This window comes from Ixodes scapularis, unplaced genomic scaffold (assembly GCF_016920785.2).
Source record: "Ixodes scapularis isolate PalLabHiFi unplaced genomic scaffold, ASM1692078v2 ptg000080l_1__unscaffolded, whole genome shotgun sequence".
NCBI classification, from domain to species: domain Eukaryota; kingdom Metazoa; phylum Arthropoda; class Arachnida; order Ixodida; family Ixodidae; genus Ixodes; species Ixodes scapularis.
Window position 1 is genome coordinate 427,713 of NW_024609909.1, and position 11,129 is coordinate 438,841.

Below are 11,129 nucleotides of genomic sequence, written 5' to 3' on the forward strand. Positions count from 1 at the left end.
GGCATTCTTTCCCAGTCGTGGAGTCATTTTTCTCCGCCTTGGACAGTGTCCGACTTGCGTAGGCGATAATTCTCTCGGTGCCTTCTTGCACTTGAACGAGTACCACGTCAAGTCCAGCGTTACTTGCGTCCGTGTGAATTTCGGTTTCCGCATCTTGATCGAAATGTCCTAGAACAGGAGGAGTCTGCAGTCGTCGCTTCAGCTCGTCGAATGCCTGCTGCTGCTGCTCGGCCCATTCGAACTTCTCGGCGTCCTTTGTGAGGTTTGTGAGCGGTGCGGAAATCGTTGCAAAATTCCGGATGAAGCACCGATAGTAGGCACATAGCCCAAGAAACCTTCGCACGGCCTTCTTGTCTGTCGGTGCTGGAAATGCTGCGACGGCGCGAGCCTTCTCTCGGTCGGGGCGAACGCCTTCATTACTAACCTCATGACCTAGGAACTTCAGTTCGTCATAGGCGAACCGACACTTTGACGGCTTCAGGGTGAGTCCGGCGGTCCGTATGGCTTGGAGAACTGCTCGGACTCGTCGCTAGTGCTCGTCGAAGTCGCTGGAAAACACTACGACGTCATCGAGGTAGACGAGACAGCTCTGCCACTTTAGTTCTGCCGGTACAGTGTCCATGACACGCTGGAAAGTTGCTGGAGTCGTGCAGAGTCCGAAGGTCATCACCTTGAACTCGTACAGCCCATCTGGCGTGACGAAAGCTGTCTTCTCTCGGTCCCGTTCGTCGACTTCAATCTGCCAGTAGCCGCTCTTCAGGTCCATGGATGAAAAGTATCGGGTGTGGCGCAGCCGGTCTAACGTGTCGTCGATGCGGGGGAGTGGATAGACGTCTTTCTTCGTCACTGCGTTCAGCTGCTGGTAGTCCACGGAGAACCTAAGCGTTCCGTCCTTCTTTTTAACCAGTACAACTGGATGGGCCCACGGACTGCTTGAAGGTTGGATTATGTCGTCGTTCAGCATCTCTTGCACTTGCTCCTGGATCACCTCCCTTTCTTTAACGGAGACTCTGTACGGCGATCGATGCACAGGGCGCGCGTCGTCCTCGGTAACGATGCGGTGTTTAGCAACGGCGGTTTGGCTTACCCTCGACGACGTCGCGAAGCAGTCACTGTATTCGGCGAGGAGGTCACTTAGCTGCCGTCGTTTCGGGCTCGGAAGCTTAGGGTCAATGCCGAGCTGCGCGGGCGACGGACTGTCTTGCTGAGGTGGCGAGGTTTCGTCAGTAATCGTGGCGATTTCGGCGGCGTTTCGAAGTTCCTCGACGTGGCCCACGGCTGCACCTTTCGTGAGGTGTTGCGTTTCATTTCGGAAGCTCGTCACGAGGACCACAGTCCGCCCATCCTCAAGTTCAGCTACTCGTCTTGCGACGCCTATTCCTCTTCCCAGGAGCAATTGAAGGTTGGCTTCTAGGACAACTTCGCCGCGGGTAGCTGTATCGGCCACGACGGGTACGACAACACTTGATCGCGGCGGCAGGTTCACGTGGTCGGTGGCGTCTCGGACGGCGGCTGTCCCTGTTTGGGGTTTCTCTGAAGGCGGAACAGGCTTCCGCAGCGTCAGTCTGTTCTCACCCAGGTCAATGACGGCGCCGTATTCACACAGAAAGTCCATGCCAAGAATGACATCTCTGGAACAGTCTTGTAGAACGATGAACTTTACCGGACACGTCTCGCCGTGAATCTCGACGCGAGCAGTGCACCTTCCGACGGGCGTGATGAGATGTCCTCCTGCGGTTCGTATTTGGGGTCCATCCCACGGCGTCATGACTTTGCGAAGGCGGCGGGAGAGCCTCCCACTTAAGACTGAGTAGTCTGCTCCGGTGTCCACGAGTGCTGATGCGTTGTGGCCGTCGATGACGACGTTTAGGTTATTGTACACCGTTGCAGGGGCGTCGTTTTGGTGTCTGGTAGCGCTCGAGTGGGGGCCCTCCGACGTTTGTGGAGGATCTTGGCGTCGGTCGTCTTCGGCAACTGCACCTCCAGGGGTTGCCGCGCCTAGTTTTCCCGGCGAGGAGCGAGGGGTGACAGGCTTTCACGTCGGGGTCGGTGCATCGGCGAAGCTGGACGTCGTGGTGACGGCGACCGGAATTCTCGGCGGGACGCGGGCTCGGGGGACTGAGGTCGTCGCAGGTACTCTTCCATCTCCCGAGGTCGTTCACCATAACGAGGGCGCGGGTCGTTCGGGTGGAACCCGCGCAGCCCGAGTCGTCGGTATGTGCATCGGGGGTAGGTGTGGTCTGCTTCCCCGCAGTGGAAGCACAGAGGGCGTCGGTCGGGCGTTCGCCATACGTCGGTCTTCCGGGGTACGCGGGGCTCCGTGCAGGCGTACCGGACTTGATCGTCGTGGCGACGGTTTTGCTGCGGCGCAGGAGAGTGACGTCGGGGCGGCACGACATAGGCGCGAGTAGGAGGTGGTGGCCGTCGGGCCACTGCGGCGTAAGTTAGCGTGGGTTCTTCGGGGACTGCTCCGCTGATGGGAGCCTCTGGTTGGATGGCTCTCTGCACTTCTTCCCGCACGACCTCGGCGATGGAGATCGAGGCGGGGCGATCAGTGTCGGGTAGAAGTTTCCGGAGCTCTTCCCGGACGATGTCCCGGACAGTTTCACGAAGGTTGTCAGCGCGGATGCGGCCCTCGTCGATTCGGGAAGATGCCAGCGTCGAAGCAACAGGCGTGTCGGGGAGTCGGTTGTAGTGGCTGGCTCGGGCTTGCAGGGCACGCTCGATGTTCGTTGCCTCGGCGACCAAATCTTCGACAGTTGTCGGAGGGCTGCGGACAAGGCCACCAAAGATGTTTTCTCTCACGCCCCGCATGAGGAATCGTAGCTTCTTCTGTTCTGTAGCCCGAGGGTCGGCGCGGGCGCTCAGGTGCAGGACGTCCTCTACGAAGCCGGAGACACTCTCGTTGGGGCCCTGGGTTCTGGTTCGCAGTAGGTCCTCGGCTCTCTCTCGGCGGTGGTGGTTTATGAAGGTAGCCTTGAGGTCGGTCTTGAAAATGTCCCACGACGTCAGGGAGGACTCATGATTCTCGTACCAGTGCTTCGCGGTCCCCTCGAGCGAAAAATAAACATTGTGCAGGCGCTGCATGTCGGTCCAACAATTGTGGCGGGCGACGCGTTCATACTGGTCAATCCAGTCTTCGACGTCTTCGTACTGCTCGCCGTGGAATGGAGCCGGTGTCCGAGGAGTGACGGGTAGGTAGACGACGCCAGGAGCGGCGGGGGTCTGCGACTGGTTGGCCATCATCGGCTGCCTGGTCCTGGGTAGTAAAAGTCCGTATTCCGGGTGTAGCCCTTGGGTGCGGCGACTTGATCAAGTCTCGATATGGTCTTCGTTGGGCCCTCGGGAGCTTGGGTTCGGACTTGTACTGCGGGAACTCGGAGGGCTGCGCTGCACGGACATGCGGTTCCCCACACCTCCACCAAAATATCACGGGTGGTGACTAAAAAACAATAAATAAACAGGAAGAAATAAACGTTTAATGTGGCGAACTTGTGCCAAAAATAAAAGGGTACAAAAGATAATAACAGAGTGTCGCGGGCGTCGAAGTCGGCGTAGCAGCAGAGTCGAACGCTGGGGCGAAACTGACTCCGCTCGCCTGGCGGAATCCCTTATGTACCCTCGTGGGTTTCTGGATCGTTCGGCGTAGAAGGTTCGGCACGTAGAACATTCTAACCTCGAATCAGCAAGATGATTGTCGAATTTACCAGAACATTACTTTACAGAGTCAACAAAAATCTGCCTCCGCGGCCAGGAATCGAACCCTGACTTTCACCGCGGAAAGTAAGCGCGATAACCGTTAGGCCACGCGCGCGCTGCCTACTTGGCCAGCTGCGCGCGCGGCAATATTACTGAAAGTAAAATAACTCGGGCCTCACCGCTCAATCGAACCGATACAATATGCTATGCGAGTTTTCAAAATGTTTTATTGTCGACTCAAATGACGTACTATTCCATTGCATTTCTTACGAAAGACTGACAGTACTCGGAAGTTTCGCACGAATTACCATGTTCATCGTCCATACTGCTGGAGGGTAAATTAGTCTCTTTGAGTGAGCTTTTCACCAGGCACTGGTGTACTGCAGAGAAGCGAAAAGCGTGCAGTACTCATGAACGATAATAATCCCTGGAGAATGGATTATTATAGTTTATTTTGTCCAGCTCGCCTGCACCTTTGCATTAATAGCATTGATAAAGTCGGCATCGCGATTTTGCGTCTTGCTTTCCCGCAGTACACAGTCCTCCACAGCCAGAGCCGTATATGGGGAGAGCCTGGCCATTGGGTGTGGCGACGAAGGCACCGGAGAGGAGAAAAGTGAAGGGAAGGGAGGAGAGCGCCGAAGGAGTGAGAGAGAAAGAAGGGAGCAAAGAAAAGACGACCACCATTTTGACGCAACACTTGTAGGCGAAGAGCATTGTTGAGGCTACGCGTCGTCCCGCTCAGCTGGGAGCAGCCGGGAGTTCTTGCACATGCGCTCACGCCTTGCGCCACCGGCTGATTGGCTCACGCGGGAAGGGCCTCCATTTTGCCAGAATGGTGTCAGCGTTGCGGCGTGTTTCAGTCCATTTGAAACATTTCCAATCATTTCCTTGATTTGATATTTGAGGTTCTTTTATTTGCAGGGAGGCATACGAGATGCGGGACAAGCTTGCCCACCATTTTGTGACTGGAGGTGCTGTCCCCTGGCAAGACAAGATGGTCATGGGGCCTTGTGACAATTGACTTAGAGCAAGAAGTCTCTCTTTTACACTTTATTTGTTTGGCACTCAGTAGTGCTCATCTGGGCCGTAGAAGTGCTCCCGCTGAGCTTTGTAAATCAGGTCCTCAATGTCATGCATTATTTCAATTTGTTTTGCTTCATGGAGGGTTCTTATTCTGCCGGCTAGGGACGCACAGAAGTGATGAACTGGATCTTCGGTGCCACCTGCCTTCCTGGCACGCCTCTCCCGTATCTCCTCCAAAACATTTACACAGGTGCCAACAGGGTCCTGCGTGCTGGATCCGCTTGATTGTGGCCTGATGGAACGAAATAGTGTAAGACAGTTTTATAATAACTGGAGATTGTTCACCTTGCTTTGTTGATCGGTTGCTGCTGGTCTCTTGGCTCCTCTTGTTGCCTGCATTTCTTTGAGTGAAGAGGACAGAACCGCAGCTCTTTTTATTTTCCATATGTATATATCCCCTGTGTGAATGTTGTGTAATGGCTTGTGACATTAGTTTTAACTTCCTATGGAAATTATGAAATTCAAGATTAGGCCAAACCTTTGGCAGGCAGAACAAGCTTAGATTAGAAAGGTGAGGCTTACACTGGGCCGTCTTCCTCCGCAAGGTTTGGCAGAATGCTGTCGGCAGGCCTGCCAAAGAGTAAATGCACTGAAGCTTTGATGCAAGGTCTTGCGGCTTTAATAAAATGATTTTAATGTCAACTCAAGACTCCATCTCACTGTCATCCTGCCGACTATTCCTTGAAGAAAAAAGGTATTCGGCCGTCAAACTATATCAACTGCAGCTTTCAGCAGAGCACTGAAACACTTGGTACCCACCTTCCACACCCCAGATGTCCACCGCTGCTGGTGGCACCGCTGGTGCTGGCACTACTGCTGGTGGCACCATTGCAGGTGGTAGTGGTGCCACTGCTGTTTTGAGCACCACAATAATAAATCGTTGAATGACAACAAACACATGTGAAACATGACTACTTTGTTCATCTTTTCGGTTATGTTTTGTTGTGGTACGAATATTCAAGAAAAACTTTTTAAACAAAGGGACATTACAAGATCTCTCGCTTCGTTAAAGTTTCTTGAATTTCCTTTTACTTTTATCTATTTAAACCATTTCTGTGACTAACCTTTCCTCTTCATCAAACCATGATTTCCATCATCTGCATGAAGTGGGGCCATGTTATTTTTCCCACCTGGGCTGCTCCCGCCCCACTTTTCATGGAGCATGTGATCTTGTTCTTGTGTTTTTGGTACGTGTATTTAGCGTTTTTGAACTTGTTAACGAGGTCACCACCTGCAGAAATGAAACGGTCATTCATTAATTGCTAACAGAAAACCGTAACTGGCTGTAAAAAAACGATTTAAAAGTGGGTGAGGCCATCTTCTATTTATTTTTGCAGGTTGAAAGCGTTAACCTGGGTTGGCAGCGCGAGTATTGCCTGAAGTAAGCAAATGTCCGGTCGCACACGTTCTCATAAGAAAATATATCTGGGCGAAGGCCCTCGAACAGCTGAATACTGACATATTTGCGCCCCACTAGAATGAGGGATGTTCAGAATTCACAATTCAAGAACATGTGTTTACTTATTTGAGACTCCTAATGGAACGTGAGCGTTCTCCGGGGACGACCAGGACCAACTTGCTTATAATCCGCGTCACAAGAAAGCACCGCCAGAGCTAGCTCACGAGCGGAGTGACCAGTCGTGTCTCAAGCGCTCGCGCGCCCCAGGCTTCAGCAGGCTTTCTTCACTCGGCCGAGACGCCGATTCAAGCACGCCGCCCCAGTTGCTATAATCAGCGTCTCAAGAAAGCACCGCCAAAGCTAGCTCACGAGCGGAGTGCCCAGTCACGTCTCAAGCGCTCGCGCGCCCCAGGCTTCAGCAGGCTTTCTTCACTCGGCCGAGACGCCGATTCAAGCACGCCGCCCCAGTTGCTATAATCAGCGTCTCAAGAAAGCACCGCCAAAGCTAGCGCACGAGCCGAGTGGCACGTGAAGCCGAGTCGAGAACGCTTGGCAAGCTTTCTTCAAACAGCCATGCTGATTCTAGCAAGCAGGCCCAGAAGCCTAGATCGCGCTCGGCATATACAGCGAGTACGATCGGGTCGTTCAGTTGAATCGTATATTCGGAACAAGTTGTCTTTCACTTTGACGCGCGTAGCTTTCGTGAAATGAAAATGGTACATACCAGGTATCCCTCCCAGGTTCTCGCCGAGCATCGTCCACACTTCATCTTTATACTTGATATCCTTAAATTGTGGATGTCTCTTGTCGTACAAGACGGGGTATTGTTTGATTACATCCAGAAGAACATCAGTCCTCACATTCGTCGACTTTTTTTTTGCGTTAGGCTTAGGCGATTTGGCGACGGTACTCGCGACGGGAGCCATGTTGGAATGAGATCCCGAGATGCTGACATGACGTCAGCCTCAGCGTCGCGTTGTGATTGGTTGCCGCTTTGCGGTTCGGTAAAGCGGTTGGAAGAAATCGGTCCCGAAGCGGTTGGCAAAAACACGCTCGAACCGCTCGATCTCAGCCGCTTTGCGGTTGAGAACGCGCGGATCCGCTTCGCGAAAGCGGATCCGCTTCCAGTGTGAACGCGCCATTAGGCTCCCGTTTCCGGCTTGAGCGGCGTCGCCTTAGGCGTCGACGTAACCTCGGGGGGCCTTACGGGAAATACCCTATAATGCAACGCGCGGGACTCGTGACGTCACGACGGTCCTGCGCGGTGCGTTATGGGAATTTCCCCATGATGCAACGCGCGAGGAGGAGGAGGAGGAAGGGGAGGAGGACGAGGGAGAGGGGAGCAGGAGGGGGGAGGAGCAGGAAGGAGGAGGATGGGGAAGGGAGAGAGGGACGGGAGGAGAAGGAGAGAGAAGGGAAGAGGGGGAGGAGGATGAGGGGAGGAGGAGGAGGGGAGGAGGAGGTGGAAGAGCAGAGGAGTAGTAGCGCGGAGGAGGAGGGATGAGGGCTATACCCTCTCCTCAGTATCCTTCCCTCCTTCTCGTCAAGAGCTGCACTCTAATTTGGCATTACAGGGTGTTGTAAACATCTTCCTTTCTTTTTTTTTATATTCTACGTTTGGTTGTTAAGGTCGCGATATCCGTCAGCACGAGGCTTTGGCATTTGTGAGGTCATTTGTTAACACTTCGTGACTACTTTGAATGCATTGGTGCCATAGAACGCTAAACCCAAACGTTAGAGACGCGTTCCAGTCACCATACTCTCTTGCAACCTGTCTACTAAGAAGCCAGGGCAGCGTGCTCCCTGTGTGACCGCTTACACGGAGAAGTCGTCCATGGCGCGCTCGAACCTCTTCCAGCTGGGGGTCCTAAAGTAGCGGAAGTAGGAGAAGCGGTAGCCGAAGATCTGCAGGCAGGCGAAAGCGTCGTTCATGTCCCTCAGGATCATGGCCCCGTCCGAGAGCGGGTCCAGGGGCACGCTGAGGAAGCCAATGCGGGTGTCCAGGGACGCGAACATCACGCCTGAATGGAGGCGCCCAGCCCGACACGCGTTGCTCAGTTCCTTGCCAGAGGTGTTCTGACAAGTACTGTTCGGCAAGAGCGAGCAGCCAAGAACAATATATATTTATCTCCGATCAAAATAATTTCCTAAATATAACTGAAAATATTATAGTCCCTGCTATGTTGTCCAAACTTCAGAAATTATTAGAAGCTCGAATGGCGAGTTGGCGGGAGTCTAGGCTGTCAAGCCAGAGAATAGAAAATTAAATAGCACGAACAGAAACATTGCGTTCCCCATGAGGCACGGAGTTCGCGCTTGTGTTTATTTCTAAAATCGCTGGATTTTTTGCCAAATAGGTGCAAAAACAGTGTCTCTCTCAAAACACTGCGTTTGTGTTTGTCTCTCTTTGGTACCAATGTCTCCGTTCATATCGAGAGGCTATGTTCCACCGTCGCTGTTCATTCTTTTTGTAGGAGCCCTCATGACGAACACTGGATGGTGTCTGTAGAAAACGATGCGTGTGTGTTCAGTTTTTGCGCCGCTGTCTCTCTGAAAAACAGGTGGTAAATCTGCATTTATAATAAATGGTCAATCTACACAAGCTCGCCGCGCCATCACTGTTTGTCTCGTTTTGGCACCAGTTTCTGCACATACTACACACACTCAGAGTCACACTTGAAACAGTATATGTTCGTCCTTCTGATGCCAACCTGAGGATGATCACTGGACCGTGTCTTTTGAGACGCGGCGTCTTTGTTCTTTTTCGGTGTCGATGTCTTTTTGGACAAGTACGCACATACGGCGTGTTCCTCTTGAGACACTACGTCCATGTTTGTTTCTTTACCATAGTCTACTTAACACAGACGCGGCGTATCTAGACTCTTTCCCTCTTGCACCACAATCTCAAGAGACAGAGACTGTGTCTCTCTTGAGACACCAAGCATGTTGTTGTTGTTTTTTTTCGTTTTTACCGTGAAAGAGCCAATAGACAAACCCAGTGCCCGGACATGACATGGGTGTTGTAAACTTTGCTCTCCCCCTCTGTAATGCCTCTGGCCTTGAGGGAAAATTAAAAAAATAAATGAATGTCAGTGATATGCTAAAAGAGAATATAATTCGTTCCTCGTGCAGCTCATTCTGGTCTCCAGTCGTTCTAGTCAAAAAGAACTCGTTTTTGCAGTGACTACCGCGCACTGAACATAATCAGACGCAAAGATATTTATTCCATGCCACGAACTGGACTCTTTGCAGAAAGCAGAATGTGAGCAGAAAGCAGTGTACTACGAAGTTTTCTGGGAATAACATCATACTTCCGTCGTTTCATCCGTAGCTTTGCGAACAGTGCCGCTCCGCTTAACAACCTTCTTGAAAACGACGCCCCCGTTATCCGGTACTCCGACGCTTATGAAAGTCATTTTCCAAGCAAGCCAGAGCAAAACTATACGATAACTTAAACGTAATGTTTAGCCTAAGCATTACAGAAAACTTGTAAATAGCTTTATATATATTTTTAATATTGTCTTGTTCTTTTTTACTTCGGTGTTTTTGACCAACTGGTACGGGCCTCCGGCCTTTCTGGCCGGAGGCCCGTACCAGTCACTCTCTTGGGCTCAACCTTTCTGGGTCGAAATTAATATAATTATTGTTATTAATAAAGTACTTTAAGAAGCCCACTCAGGTGTGTGAGGGCAATAAAGTCGGTGGCGCGGGATATCGAACGAAAGGGGCATGAGCAAATACTTCGCGCTTTGCTCTACGAATTTCTGCTCACGCGCAGCCGGCACGACAGCTGCGGACAAAGGCGGTGGTTTACAGACAACGAGTTGGCGCGTTCAACTTCACGTGAATTCCAAACATGTGGAATTCACCTGTTTGTCTGCACCTCGGAGTGACGCAAGACCGTGCGTCACTCCGAGGTGCAGCTGCAGTTGTTGACTTAAACAATAATTAAGATGTATACCGTTACTTGAACTAGAATGTAACCATGTTAAAATGCAAATACTTTCTTACAAATGCATCGAGTTACAGACAGAGTTGCTCACAAAAGGTAGCTAAGGTAAACACACGAATTAAATTTTATATAATTGTATGTCGTCGAAGTGCACCTTGACTTCCAATCCCTAATTTGTTTTTTTTTAATCCAGGAAAAATATTTCCATAATATTTGTTTTGTTTCAACCCAACAAACACTCACTTCGGGCAGTGCTCGGCTATAGTGACACGTTACATTGATGTTGAAAGAAAATTATTGTGAATTGGCGTATTTGCCACCACTAGTTTTGATAAAGTTACTGTATTGAGCCAAGGTTCAAGCTTTTTAAAAAATTGTTAGCAAATTAATGGACATTGTCTTACACGTAAAACGTTCAGGCATTCATTTGGAACGTTACAGAGCCCGGCGCCGATCTCAGGGCGCTCTTTATCAAAATAAATTAACGCGCGGCATATAAAATTGATACTGGTTCCTGGAATAAATATACTGGCGCTATAGTCCGTTCACTCTTAAAGGGGCACTGACAGGGTATTTATGCTCGCCGAGATCTTTAGTTGTACATGACATATGAGAGCCCAACCTGCACAGAACAGAATTTGCGGCTCGAAATTCGGTTTCTTTCCGAACGAAAACTGCCGATCGAGAACTGACCGGTTTGAGTCGCGCTCACTCTCTTTTCTGTGGTCAGGGGCCGTTTTCTAAGGTTTAGACACGACCACCAAATTTAATCAAAGTCGTGGGTCATTGAAGGCGCACCAGCCCATACATAAAATAGAAAACAAATATAAGAAACCCATTTTTCTTGGCTTCCAAAAAGGTGCAAATACGTTGACTAAAAAAAAAAGTTGCACAGACAAAGGGAAGCATTCTGTGCGTTCACTGCGGAATTCTCAACATGGCGTCGTTTCCCTGACGTGGGAGTCGCGGATGGCAGCGGACGACGGGCATGGG

The 11,129-nt window shown here is 51.1% G+C and overlaps 1 pseudogene; it reads right to left on the reverse strand.

The window, feature by feature from the left end:
• LOC120849534 overlaps window positions 1–8,200 on the reverse strand; it is a 77,653-nt pseudogene extending 69,453 nt beyond the window's left edge.
• Window positions 8,201–11,129: the final 2,929 nt, after the last annotated feature.